Source organism: Sciurus carolinensis, chromosome 2, assembly GCF_902686445.1.
Source record: "Sciurus carolinensis chromosome 2, mSciCar1.2, whole genome shotgun sequence".
Taxonomy (NCBI): Eukaryota; Metazoa; Chordata; class Mammalia; order Rodentia; family Sciuridae; genus Sciurus; species Sciurus carolinensis.
This window is the reverse complement of record NC_062214.1, coordinates 18,854,872-18,867,120: the sequence shown is the minus strand read 5'-3', so window position 1 is coordinate 18,867,120 and position 12,249 is coordinate 18,854,872.

Sequence of the window (12,249 nt, the reverse complement as noted above, 5' to 3'; positions counted from 1 at the left end):
TTATCCTGAACTCAAAATTCCTAGGAGACCTTGAGAACCTTCTTAAATAGACAGTTACTTTCAGGAAAATCAGGGAGAATGGGAGTCGCCTTCAAAGAGCAAACACTTCCAAAGACCCAGGAGAGGCCATTTTCCCCTGGGCAAGAGACTTTATTTGGATCCACCTAAGCCAAGGTTAACAGCTGTGGGATCTTAGACAAGAAATATAACCTCTCTGTGCTTCAGTGTTCTTGTGTGCTAAATGACCCTTCCAGTCAGGCCCCCTTGGTGCCGGCAGAGCTGGGGAATGGGTGCAATGGAGACCCTCAGACCAATGATCATATGTTGAAAGCTATGCATCAAGATAGCGAAGTGTTAAATCAAACATTTTCTATCCTCCTGCTTTGACGAAAACACCTTCAGGATGAAAATGTGTTAAAGCTATGATAGTTTCATGACTGAAAGACATCACAACATAAAAGATGGCTTAATTTAATTATTATCATGCTGGGTATGCTCTTAGTGGAATGAAAATCTTGGGTGAGTAACAAAATGAAGGCATATGCGATTCATAAATTGTCTTATATTTATTACATAAAATTTATTTATTCTTTTGACTTCCCAGCAAAATCGCTAATTATGTTGTTATAATCAAGATCTCCACATTGTTTTTGTTCTATTGGTAATAATGGCCTAAATGATTGCAAGTCAAAATAATTTATTCAAAATCCGTGCGTGTGTTCACAGATTCATGTTTTGTATACTTCAAAAACACAATATAAAGGAAATGTTGGAAATGTTAAAAAGATTAGGAAAAAAGGGCAAACGTGAAAACTAAAAAAATTTAACTTGCTTTCAGAAAATTTTGTCTTCTAAAATATTTTTGGGGAAGAACTTATTAAAAGCAAAAGGCAAAATTTATAACAGCAAAAGGTAAATAAAATTAAAATGAATAAGTATCAATAATTTAACAACATTCAATAAAGCTGCATTTTAATGTATTGAAAATTAATTAAAATTTTATGGAAATTCTTTTTAAATTCACAGTTCTAGGACTCAGTTTTCATTTAGTTGTCAGCATAAAAAGGGAGAATCATGCTTCACGCACGTTATGTCTAGACTTACGTGTATTCAAATTTCAGAGTTCTACGAATTGCTTAACATTGCAAAATATTCCATAGCTGCTGTGCACGTCTGTTGTGAATACTGCTCTGATTTGTGTATAACTTGAGAACTCTAAATTGGAACAGGAAAAGAAGCAGGAAAATAGATGCTTGTCACCACCAGGAGTTGATACTTTCTTACGGGGGACTGTTATATTCCTCTAGAGAGTGAGGATTTGACAAGCTAATTAATTTATCTTCTCTCTTTTCTTAAATCCTCCCTAACTCCAGAGCAGTGTCCATCTCTGAAGACAGCAGCAGCAAAAACCACAGACTCCAGGACTTTCAAATGCAGTCTCCTTTGGTTTCAAGTTCACCACGAGGCAAGAGTGGTGACAAGCATTTTTCTGATGTTAATTCTAAGAGTGGCATTATAGGGCACTGGTTCCCATGTGACAAAAGCATCATGAGATTTAAAAATTTTGTAAAGAAATTTTATTTTAGGACAGCTTAAGATTTATAGGAGAATTATGAAGATATACTTTTCAAAGATACCGAAGTGCAAAGTTCCTGCACATCCAGATTCCCCCTGTTCTTAGGGTCTTAGGTCAGTATAGCACATTACTTGTAATGAACTCACGTTGATATGTTTACTTAAATTTCTTCAATTTCCCCCTAATGATCTGTTTCAGGATCCCAATCAGAATATTGCAATGTTCTGTAGTCAAGTCCCCTTGGTGTCCTCCTAGATGGTGACAATATCTCAGACTTTGGTTTCTGATGCCACACACAGTTTGTTTGTTTTTAGTTTTTTTTTTTAGATGTTGATGGACCTTAATTTTATTCATTTATTTATATGTGGTGGTGGGAATCGAACCCAGTGCCTCATACATGCTGGGCAAGCGCTCTGCCACTGGGACACAATCCTAGCCCTCACACACAGTTTTGAGGAAGACTCTGGGGGTTTTGCAGAATGTGTCTCCACTGAGATCTGTCTGATGTTTTTCTCAGGATTATGCTGGGTTTACGAGTCCTTGGGGCGTGGAAGACCACAGAGGCCAAGCATCCTCCACAGAACATAGCAACAGGTCTTGCTCTTGTTGTTGACTGTGATCCCTACCTGAGTGAATGTCTGTCAAACTCCTCCACCCCCAAGTTCCTCAGGTGTCCCACTCTTAGGGCCTGGGTGGTTATACTTTACCTACTTAAGGGCAGAGAATATACATAAATTATTGGGATTTCTTGTGCATGGGAGATTTGTCTCTTCTCTTTCATTTATTTATGTATTTATTTAATCTTCTGTTTATATCTGTGTGAACTCTTGAATATTTCTTTGATGCTTTGGGTTAATCCTACATGACTTATAAATTTTGTTGCTCAAAGCTTGGCCACTGTGAGACCTTTCACACCTTTCAGTTGGGTCCTCTTTCTCTTAAGTGTATCTACATCATTGTTTGCTTTTTCTCTTAACTTCTTTCTTTCTTTCTTTTTTTTTTTTTTGAGTCCTTACTTATTTTCTGTCACTACAAAATGAGAAAGATATATCTTATATATTTTCTGTCCCTGTCCTACAATGGATCATTTCACCTAGGAGCTACACCAGGAGATTTCAATAAATATATCTTTGTGCATTTGTTTGTGGAATGCAGTGTCCAAAGTTCAGAGCCCAGGACAAGGCTCCTTCTGTTCTCATCCAAGAGCTTTACTCCTCATACTCCCTGCAACACGGAGTCACAGGTACAATTAAAATAATTAGCATACAAAGTTCTTGGAATAGTGCCTGACAGCTAGCAAGAACTTAGTAAGTGTCAGCTATTGGTGTAGCTGCAGCCAATAGAAATCTCCCAGGTCCTGCCAATGAACGCTTCCTGTTAGCAGCAAAAGTAGCTGCAGAAATTAATAGCCAATATCTGAGTTCTACTTTGCAATGTAAAAGCGTCCAGAGATGACTAACATCCAGAGATGATTTCTGTGGTTTCTTCAGGCACGAATCTTTCAAGCCTTGATCCACACAGATCATCCTGTAAGTAGAGAGGCCGGTTTTCAAGCCCTTCTCGGAGGGACGGCCAGTGCCTTTTAACTTCTTGTATCTGAATATCATACGTGGTGTCAAGCTCTCTTCTGTCTGCCCTGTTCTTGTTCCCCTGCCGCCACTCTGAGCACGCTATACTTTGGTAATTTAGTGCTGAAGCAGCTCCCTGACCTCAGCTCAACCCCCGATTCTGGCCATAAGGACTCTTTGTTGGGAAGGAAGAAACCCCCTGTTGGAAGCTGAAGCAAAACACTCCAGAATGTGACTGCACAGAGAGACCACGTGTCCAAGGCTCGCCGAAGCCACTTGAAGTTCCATCTCAGTCCTTTTACATGTAACATCTTACTGCCCAATCCAGGCAGGATTTACACACACACAAATATTATGCTGCAGTCAAAATACAAATATTTTGGCAGGGGTACTGTCACTGTGTAAATAAGAGAAGCACGTGAAACTGTAACATAAAGCAGTATACAGTAGCTGTCAAATTGCTGTTGAGGATAGGAAACTGCAGGTGGCTGGAAAGGACAGGGAAGGGGAGAAGGACAGCATCAGCTTAAGTTGCACAGCAAGTTCAGGGTGTGGCCGCTGCTACCAGATGGTTCCGTCTACATTGTAGCCCAGGTGCCCTATAGGCAGGCAGAGCTGGGCGATTTGATATCTATTTCAAACAAACTCAGAGAGAGGCTGAGGATCAAGGATTTTTTTTTTAATTGTAAACAAATGGGATACATGTTGTTTCTCTGTTTGTGCATGGCATAAAGGCATACCATTTGTGTAATCATACATTTACATAGGGTAATGTTGTTTGATTCATTCTGTTATTTTTTCCCTTTCCCCCCACCCCTCCCACCCCTCTTTCCCTCTATACAGTCCTTCCTTCCTCCATTCTTGCCCCCCTCCCTAACCCTAACTCTAACCCTAACACTAACCCCTCCCACCCCCCATTATGTGTCATCATCCACTTATTAGCGATATCATTCGTCCTTTGGTTTTTTGAGATTGGCTTATCTCACTTAGCATGATATTCTCCAATTTCATCCATTTGCCTGCAAATGCCATAATTTTATCATTCTTTATGGCTGAGTAATATTCCATTGTATATATATATACCACATTTTCTTTATCCATTCATCAATTGAAGGACATCTAGGTTGGTTCCACAATCTGGCTATTGTGAACTGAGCAGCTATGAACATTGATGTGTACTGTATCTCTGTAATATGCTGATTTTAAGTCCTTTGGGTATAGGCCAAGGAGTGGGATAGCTGGGTCAAATAGGTGGTTCCATTCCAAGTTTTCTAAGGAGTCTCCACTACTGCTTTCCAGAGTGGCTGCACTAATTTGCAGCCCCACCAGCAATGTATGAGTGTACCTTTCTCCCCACATCCTCGCCAACACCTGTTGTTGCTTGTATTCTTGATAATCCGCCATTCTAATTGGGGTGAGATGAATCTTAGGGTGGTTTTGATTTGCATTTCTCTTATTACTAGAGATGTTGAACATTTTTCCATATGTTTGTTGATTGCTTGTAGATCTTCTTCTGTGAAGTGTCTATTCATTTCTTAGACCATTTGTCAATTGGATTATTTACATTCTTGGTGTAGAGGTTTTTGAGCTCTTTAAAGATTCTGGAGATTAGCGCTCTATCTGAAGTATGACTGGCAAAGATTTTCTCCCACTCTGTAGGCACTTTCTTCGCATTGCTGATAGTTTCCTTTGCTGAGAGAAAGCTTTTTAGTTTGAATCTATCCCAGTTATTAATTCTTGCTTTTATTTCTTGTGCTATGGGAGTCCTGTTGAGGAAGTCTGGTCCTAAGCCGACATGTTGAAGCTCTGGACCTACTTTTTCTTCTATAAGATGCAAGGTCTCTGGTCTGATTCCGAGGTCCTTGATCCATTTTGAGTTTAGTTTCGTGCATGGTGAGAGATATGGGTTTAGTTTCATTCTGTTGCATATGGATTTCCAATTCTCCCAGCACCATTTGTTGAAGAGGCTATCTTTTCTCCATTGCATATTTTTGGCCCCTTTGTCTAGTATGAGAAAATTGTATTTATTTGGGTTTGTGTCCGTGTCCTCTATTCTGTACCATTGATCCACCTTTCTATTTTGGTACAAATACCATGCTGTTTTTGTTACTATTGCTTTGTAGTAGAGTTGAAGATCTGGTATTGCGATACCCCCTGCTTCACTCTTTCTGCCAAGGATTGCTTTAGCTATTCTGGGTTTTTTATTCTCCAGATGAATTTCATAATTGCTTGCTCTATTTCTGTAAGGTACATCATTGGGATTTTAATTGGAATTGCATTGAATCTGTATAGCACTTTAGGTAGTATGGCCATTTTGACAATATTAATTCTTCCTATCCAAGAACATGGGAGATCTTTCCATCTTCTAAGGTTTTCTTGAATTTCTTTCTTCAGTATTCTATAGTTCTCATTGTAGAGGTCTTTCACCTCTTTTGTGAGACTGATTCCCAAATACTTTATTTTTTTCGAAGCTACTGTGAATGGTGTAGTTTTCCTAATTTCTCTTTCTGAAGATTCATCGCTTATGTATAAAAATGCCTTAGATTTATGTGCATTGATCTTATATCCTGCTACTTTACTGAATTCACTTATGAGATCTAAAAGTTTTCTGGTGGAATTTCCTGGTTCCTCTAAGTATACGATCATATCATCAGCAAATAGGGATAGTTTGAGTTCTTCTTTTCCTATTCGTATCCCTTTAATTTCTTTGGTCTGTCTAATTGCTCTGGCTAGAGTTTCAAGGACAATATTGAATAGAAGATGGTGAAAGAGGGCATCCCTGCCTTGTTCCAGTTTTTAGGGGGAATGCTTTCAGTTTTTCACCATTTAGAATGATATTAGCCATGGGTTTAGCGTAGATGGCCTTTACAATGTTGAGGAATGTTCCCACTATCCCTATTTTTCTAGTGTTTTGAGCATGAAGGGGTGCTATATTTTATCAAATGCTTTTTCTGCATCTATCGAAATAATCATGTGATTCTTGACTTTAAGTCTATTGATATGGTGAATGACATTTATTGATTTCCTGATGTTGAACCAACCTTGCATCCCTGGGATGAAACCCACTTGATCATGGTGCACTATCTTTTTAATATGTTTTTGTATGCGATTTGCTAAAATTTTGTTTAGAATTTTTGCACGATGTTCATTAAGGATATTGGTCTGAAGTTTTCTTTCCTTGATGTGTCTCTGTCTGGTTTAGGTATCAGGATAATATTGGCTTCATAGAATGAGTTTGGGAGAGTTCCCTCCTATTCTAGTTTATGGAATACTTTGAGAAGTATTGGAATGAGCTCTTCTTTAAAAGTTTTGTAGAACTCGGCTGAGAACCCATCTGGTCCTGGACTTTTCTTTGTTGGAAGGCTTTTGATGACTTCTTCTATTTCATTACTTGAAATTGCTCTATTTAAATTGTGTATGTCCTCCTCATTCAGTTTAGGCAGTTCATATATCTCTAGAAACCTGTTGATGTCTTCGAAATTTTCTATTTTGTTGGAGTATAGATTTTCAAAATAGCTTCTAATTATGTTTTGTATTTCAGTCAGTGTCTGTTGTGATATTTCCTTGTTCATTCTGAATTTTAGTGATTTGGGTTTTCTCTCGTCTTCTCTTTGTTAGTGTGGCTAAAGGTTTATCAATTTTGTTTATTTTTTCGAAGAACCAACTATTTATTTTGTCAATTTTTTGTATTGTTTCTTTTGTTTCAATTTCGTTGATTTCAGCTCTGAGTTTAACTATTTCCTGTCTTCTACTTTTGGTGTTGGTCTGTTCTTCTTTTTCTAGGGCTTTGAGCTGTAGTGTTAGGTCATTTACTTTTTGAGTTTTACTTCTTTTATTAAATGCGCTGCATGAAATAAATCTTCCTCTAAGTACTTCTTTCATAGTGTCCCAGAGATTTTGATATGATGTTTCTTTGTTCTCAGTTTACCTCTAAGAATTTTTTAATTTCCTTCCTAATATCTTCTGTTATCCATTCATCATATAGTAGCATATTGTTTAATCTCCAGGTGTTGGAGTAGTTTCTGTTTTTTACTCTTTCATTAATTTGTAACTTCAATCCATTATGATCTGATAGAATACAAGGTAGTGTCTCTATCTTCTTGTATTTGCTGACATTAGCTTTGTGGCATAATATATGGTCTATTTTAGAGAAGGATCCATGTGCTGCTGAGAAGAAAGTGTATTCGCTCTTGGTTGGATGGATATATTCTATAAATGTCTGTTAAGTCTAAATTATTGATTGTGTTATTGAGATCTATGGTTTCTTTGTTCAATTTTTGTTTGGAAGATCTGTCCAGTGGTGAGAGAGGCAGTGTTAAAATCACCTAGTATTATTGTGTTATAGTCTATTTGGTTTCTAAAATTGAGAAGGATTTGTTTAACATACATGGATGAGCCACTGTTCGGGGCATAGATGTTTATGATTGTTATGTCTTGCTGATTTATGCTTCCCTTAAGCAGTGTGAAATGTCCTTCTTTATCCCTTCTGACTAACATTGACTTGAAGTCCACATTATCTGAAATGAGGATGGATACTCCAGCTTTTTTGCTGAGTCCATGTGCATGGTATGTTTTTCCCCATCCTTTCACCTTTAGTCTATGGGTATCTCTTTCTATGAGGTGAGTCTCTTGCAGGCAACATATTGTTGAATCTTTCTTTTTAATCCAATCTGCCAGTCTATGTCTTTTGATTGATGAATTCAGGCCATTAACATTCAGGGTTATTATTGAGATATGATTTGTATTCCCAGTCATTTGGTTCATATTTAAAATTTTTGACACATCTTGGTTCCTCCTTTATTTGACAGTTCGTTTAGGATAATTCCTCCCTTTGCTGATTTGCTTCTTTGTTTTTTATCTCTTCCTCATGAAATATTTTGCTGAGAATGTTCTGTAATGCTGGCTTTATTTTTGTAAATTCTTTTAGCTTTTGTTTATCATGGAAGGATTTTATTTCATCGTCAAATTTGAAGGTAAGTTTTGCTGGGTATAAGATTCTTGGTTGGCATCCATTTTCTTTCAGAGCTTGAAAAATGTTGTTCCAGGCCCTTCTAGCTTTTAGGGTCTGGATTGAAAAATCTGCTGATATCCGTATTGGCTTCCCCCTGAATGTAATTTGGTTCTTTTCTCTCACAGCCTTTAAAATTCTGTCTTTATTTTGTATGTTAGGTATTTTCATTATAATGTGCCTTGGTGTGGGTCTGTTGTAATTTTGTGTATTTGGAGTGCTATAAGCCTCTTGAACTTGATTTTCCATTTCATTCTTCAGATTTGGGAAATTTTCTGATATTATTTCATTGAATAGATTGTTCATTCCTTTGGTTTGCTTCTCTAAGCCTTCCTCAATCCCAATAATTCTCAAATTTGGCCTTTTCATGATATCCCATAGTTCTTGGAGATTCTGTTCATGATTTCTCACCATCTTCTCTGTTTGTTCAACTTTGTTTTCGAGGTTAAATATTTTGTCTTCAATATCTGAAGTTCTGTCTTCCAGCTGTTCTATCCTATTGGTTATGCTTTCTATGGAGTTCTTAATTTGGTTTATTGTTTCCTTCATTTCAAGAATTTCTGTTCGGTTTTTTTTCAATATCTCTAACTCTTTATTGAAATGATCTTTTGCTTCCTGAATTTGCTCTGTTAACTGTCGATTGGTGCGATCATTCAATGCCTGCATTTGCTCTTTCATCTCATCGTTTGCTTCCCTAATCATTTTAATTATGTACATTCTGAACTCCCTTTCTGTCATTTCTTCCGCCATGCTGTCGTTGGATTTTATTGATGTAACCTCTAGATTTGTTTGGGGCATTTTCTTCCCTTGTTTTCTCATATTGTTCAGGAGTCAGTGGGTCATTAAGATATTGCAGATTTCCTCTATCAACTTATAATGTCCCTGAAGATTGCTAGTATATCCCCTCTTATCCTTCAGTATCCTGAAGTCTTGGAGGAGGTCGATAATGCAGAGCTCCACGAAGAAGCTGCCTCTCTAGGGGTGGTGATCCTCAGGTGGCGTATATTCCCCGCTAGTGGGCAGAGGTGCCTCCACTTGTTGACCAATGGTCATCCAATGGGGAACTAGACTGCGGGCTGAGGCAAGGCCTGTTTGTGCCTGTGTCTCTGGTTTTACTGTCCCTGTGGGAAAACCTTCCCCGGCCGGGAAGACTCACTCGGTGGGAACGTCTTGCTGGTCAGTTGCCCTCCTAGAGGCTCCCCTCAATCTACAACTACCACCTGGGCTGGGCTGTCTTCCTCTGCAACGATCCCAGGGGCCCGGACCTACGTCCTGGGCCTGGGAGCCTCACCCTTCGCAGGCGAGTCTCCTTAGGCTGCCTCTCGCAAAGAATCTGCCCGCCGTCCTGGAAACTTCGCTCTGTCCCTAGGCGTGTCTCTGTGCGGCTCTTCCAGCAAGAAGCCACCTAGTTCCTGGGACCCTGCTCCGCACCAATCGCCTGGCTATGCAGCTCCTCCCCCGAGTCACCACCTGGAGCCCCGCACAATAGCTCCGAGACCCAGAGACCTGCCACACACCTCCTCCTCCGGACAGCTGCCCGGCCTCTGACACAGTCACTAGGAGTCCAAACAACTCACTTCGGGTCTCCTCCTCCCGCCAACCACCCGTAGCCCTAGGCAGTCACTCCAAGTCCAAGTGACCCGCCCTGTTCCTCCTCCTCCTCCTTGGGGTAGCCCACCGGGTGTTCAGGAGCGGTGGCTCCGAGACCAAGTGACTCACCACGCTCCTCCTCCAGGCAGGCCACCGGTGTTCAGGAGCGGTCGCTTTTAGTCCAATCAACTCACCACTCGCCTCCTCCTCTGGCAACCACCTGTGGCTCTGATGCAGTCACTCCTAGACCAAGCGTCCCACCGCTCTCCTCCTCCAGGCAGGCCACCAGTGTTCTGGAGCAGTTGTTCTGAGATCAAACAGCTCGCCACGCAGCTCCTCCTCCAGCAACTGCCTGTGGCTCTGATGCAGTCACTCCTAGACCAAGCGTCCCGCCGCGCTCCTCCTCTTCCTCCGGGCAGTCCCCCGGTGTTCAGGAGCGCTTGCTCTGAGTTCAAACAGCTCACCACGCAGCTCCTCCTCTGGCAACCGCCTGTGGCTCTGATGCAGTCACTCCTAGACCAAGTGACCCGCCGAGCTTCTCCTCTTCCTCCGGGCAACCCCCCGGTGTTCAGAAGCGGTCGTTCCGGGTCTAAACAGCTCGCCACGCAGCTCCTCCCCAGGCAGCCGCCCAGAGCCCCAGTGGCTGCTCGAGTCCAAGTGCTGTGCTGAGCCGCCTCCTCCACGATGAACCCAGTTGTCCGCGCCTACCGCTCCAGTGGGGGGAGGGGCGTCTCACTGAGCAACTCCACTTCACAAATTCCCTGCGATCCGGAGCCACTGCCCCATCCGGGACGCCTCCCCAACGGGAGAGACTCACCCGGCGGCTTTGAGTTGGTCCCAAGTCTCTCACTATCTCCTCTTTTGAATCCTGCGTCCTGGAGCAACGTGAAATGCAGCCGCCCTCTAGGCCGCCATCTTGGCCCGCCCCCAGCCCTTCATGTATTTGTTTCAAGATGGGATCTCACCATGTTGCCCATGCTGGACTAGAACTTTGGATCCTTCTGCCTCCACCATCCACATAGCAGAGACTGCACATGCTTGCCACTTTATCTGGTATTGAGCTGTTGTTGCAGAACATTATCCAGGATAAAAAATGGTGATTTCATTTTCATTTCCTGGTGCACAAAAACCAGGCCTGCTCCCTGGGGATCTTCAGCCCCCCACAGCAGAGCAACCAGGGACTACAGAAAGTAAGAGTGAATCCTATTACCGAATGGCAGTAATCTTGGATATTTATTTGATGCTTTGGGTTAATCCCACATGACTTATAAATTTTGTTGCTCAAAGCTTGGCTACTGTGAGACCTTTCACACCTTTCAGCTGAGTCCTCTTTCTCTTAAGTGTATCTCCAACATTGTTTGCTTTTTCTCTTAACTTCTTTCTTTCTTTCTTTCTTTTTTTTTTTTTTTGAGTCCTTACTTATTTTCTGTCACTACAAAATGATAAAGATATATCTTATATATTTTCTGTCCCTGTCCTACAATGGATCATTTCACCTAGGAGCTACACCAGGAGATTTCAATAAATTTATCTTTGTGCATTTGTTTGTGGAATGCAGTGTCCAAAGTTCAGAGCCCAGGACAAGGCCCCTTCTGTTCTCATCCAAGAGCTTTACTCCTCATACTCCCTGCAACATGGAGTCACAGGTACAATTAAAATAATTAGCATACAAAGTTCTTGGAATAGTGCCTGACACCTAGCAAGAACTTAGTAAGTGTCAGCTATTGGTGTAGCTGCAGCCAATAGAAATCTCCCAGGTCCTGCCAATGAACACTTCCTGTTAGCAGCAAAAGTAGCTGCAGAAATTAATAGCCAATATCTGAGTTCTACTTTGCAATGTAAAAGCGTCCAGAGATGACTAACATCCAGAGATGATTTCTGTGGTTTCTTCAGGGACGAATCTTTCAAGCCTTGATCCACACAGATCATCCTGTAAGTATAGAGGCCGGTTTTCAAGCCCTTCTCGGAGGGACGGCCAGTGCCTTTTAACTTCTTGTATCTGAATATCATATGTGGTGTCAAGCTCTCTTCTGTCTGCCCTGTTCTTGTTCCCCTGCCGCCACTCTGAGCACGCTATACTTTGGTAATTTAGTGCTGAAGCAGCTCCCTGACCTCAGCTCAACCCCCGATTCTGGCCATAAGGACTCTTCGTTGGGAAGGAAGAAACCCCCTGTTGGAAACTGAAGCAAAACACTCCAGAATGTGACTGCACAGAGAGACCACGTGTCCAAGGCTCGCCGAAGCCACTTGAAGTTCCATCTCAGTCCTTTTACATGTAACATCTTAGTGCCCAATCCAGGCAGGATTTACACACACACAAATATTATGCTGCAGTCAAAATATAAATATTTTGGCAGGGGTACTGTCACTTGTGTAAATAAGAGAAGCACATGAAACTATAACATAAAGCAGTATACAGTAGCTGTCAAATTGCTGTTGAGGATAGGACACTGCAGGTGGCTGGAAAGGACAGGGAAGGGGAGAAGGACAGCATCAGTTTAAGTTGC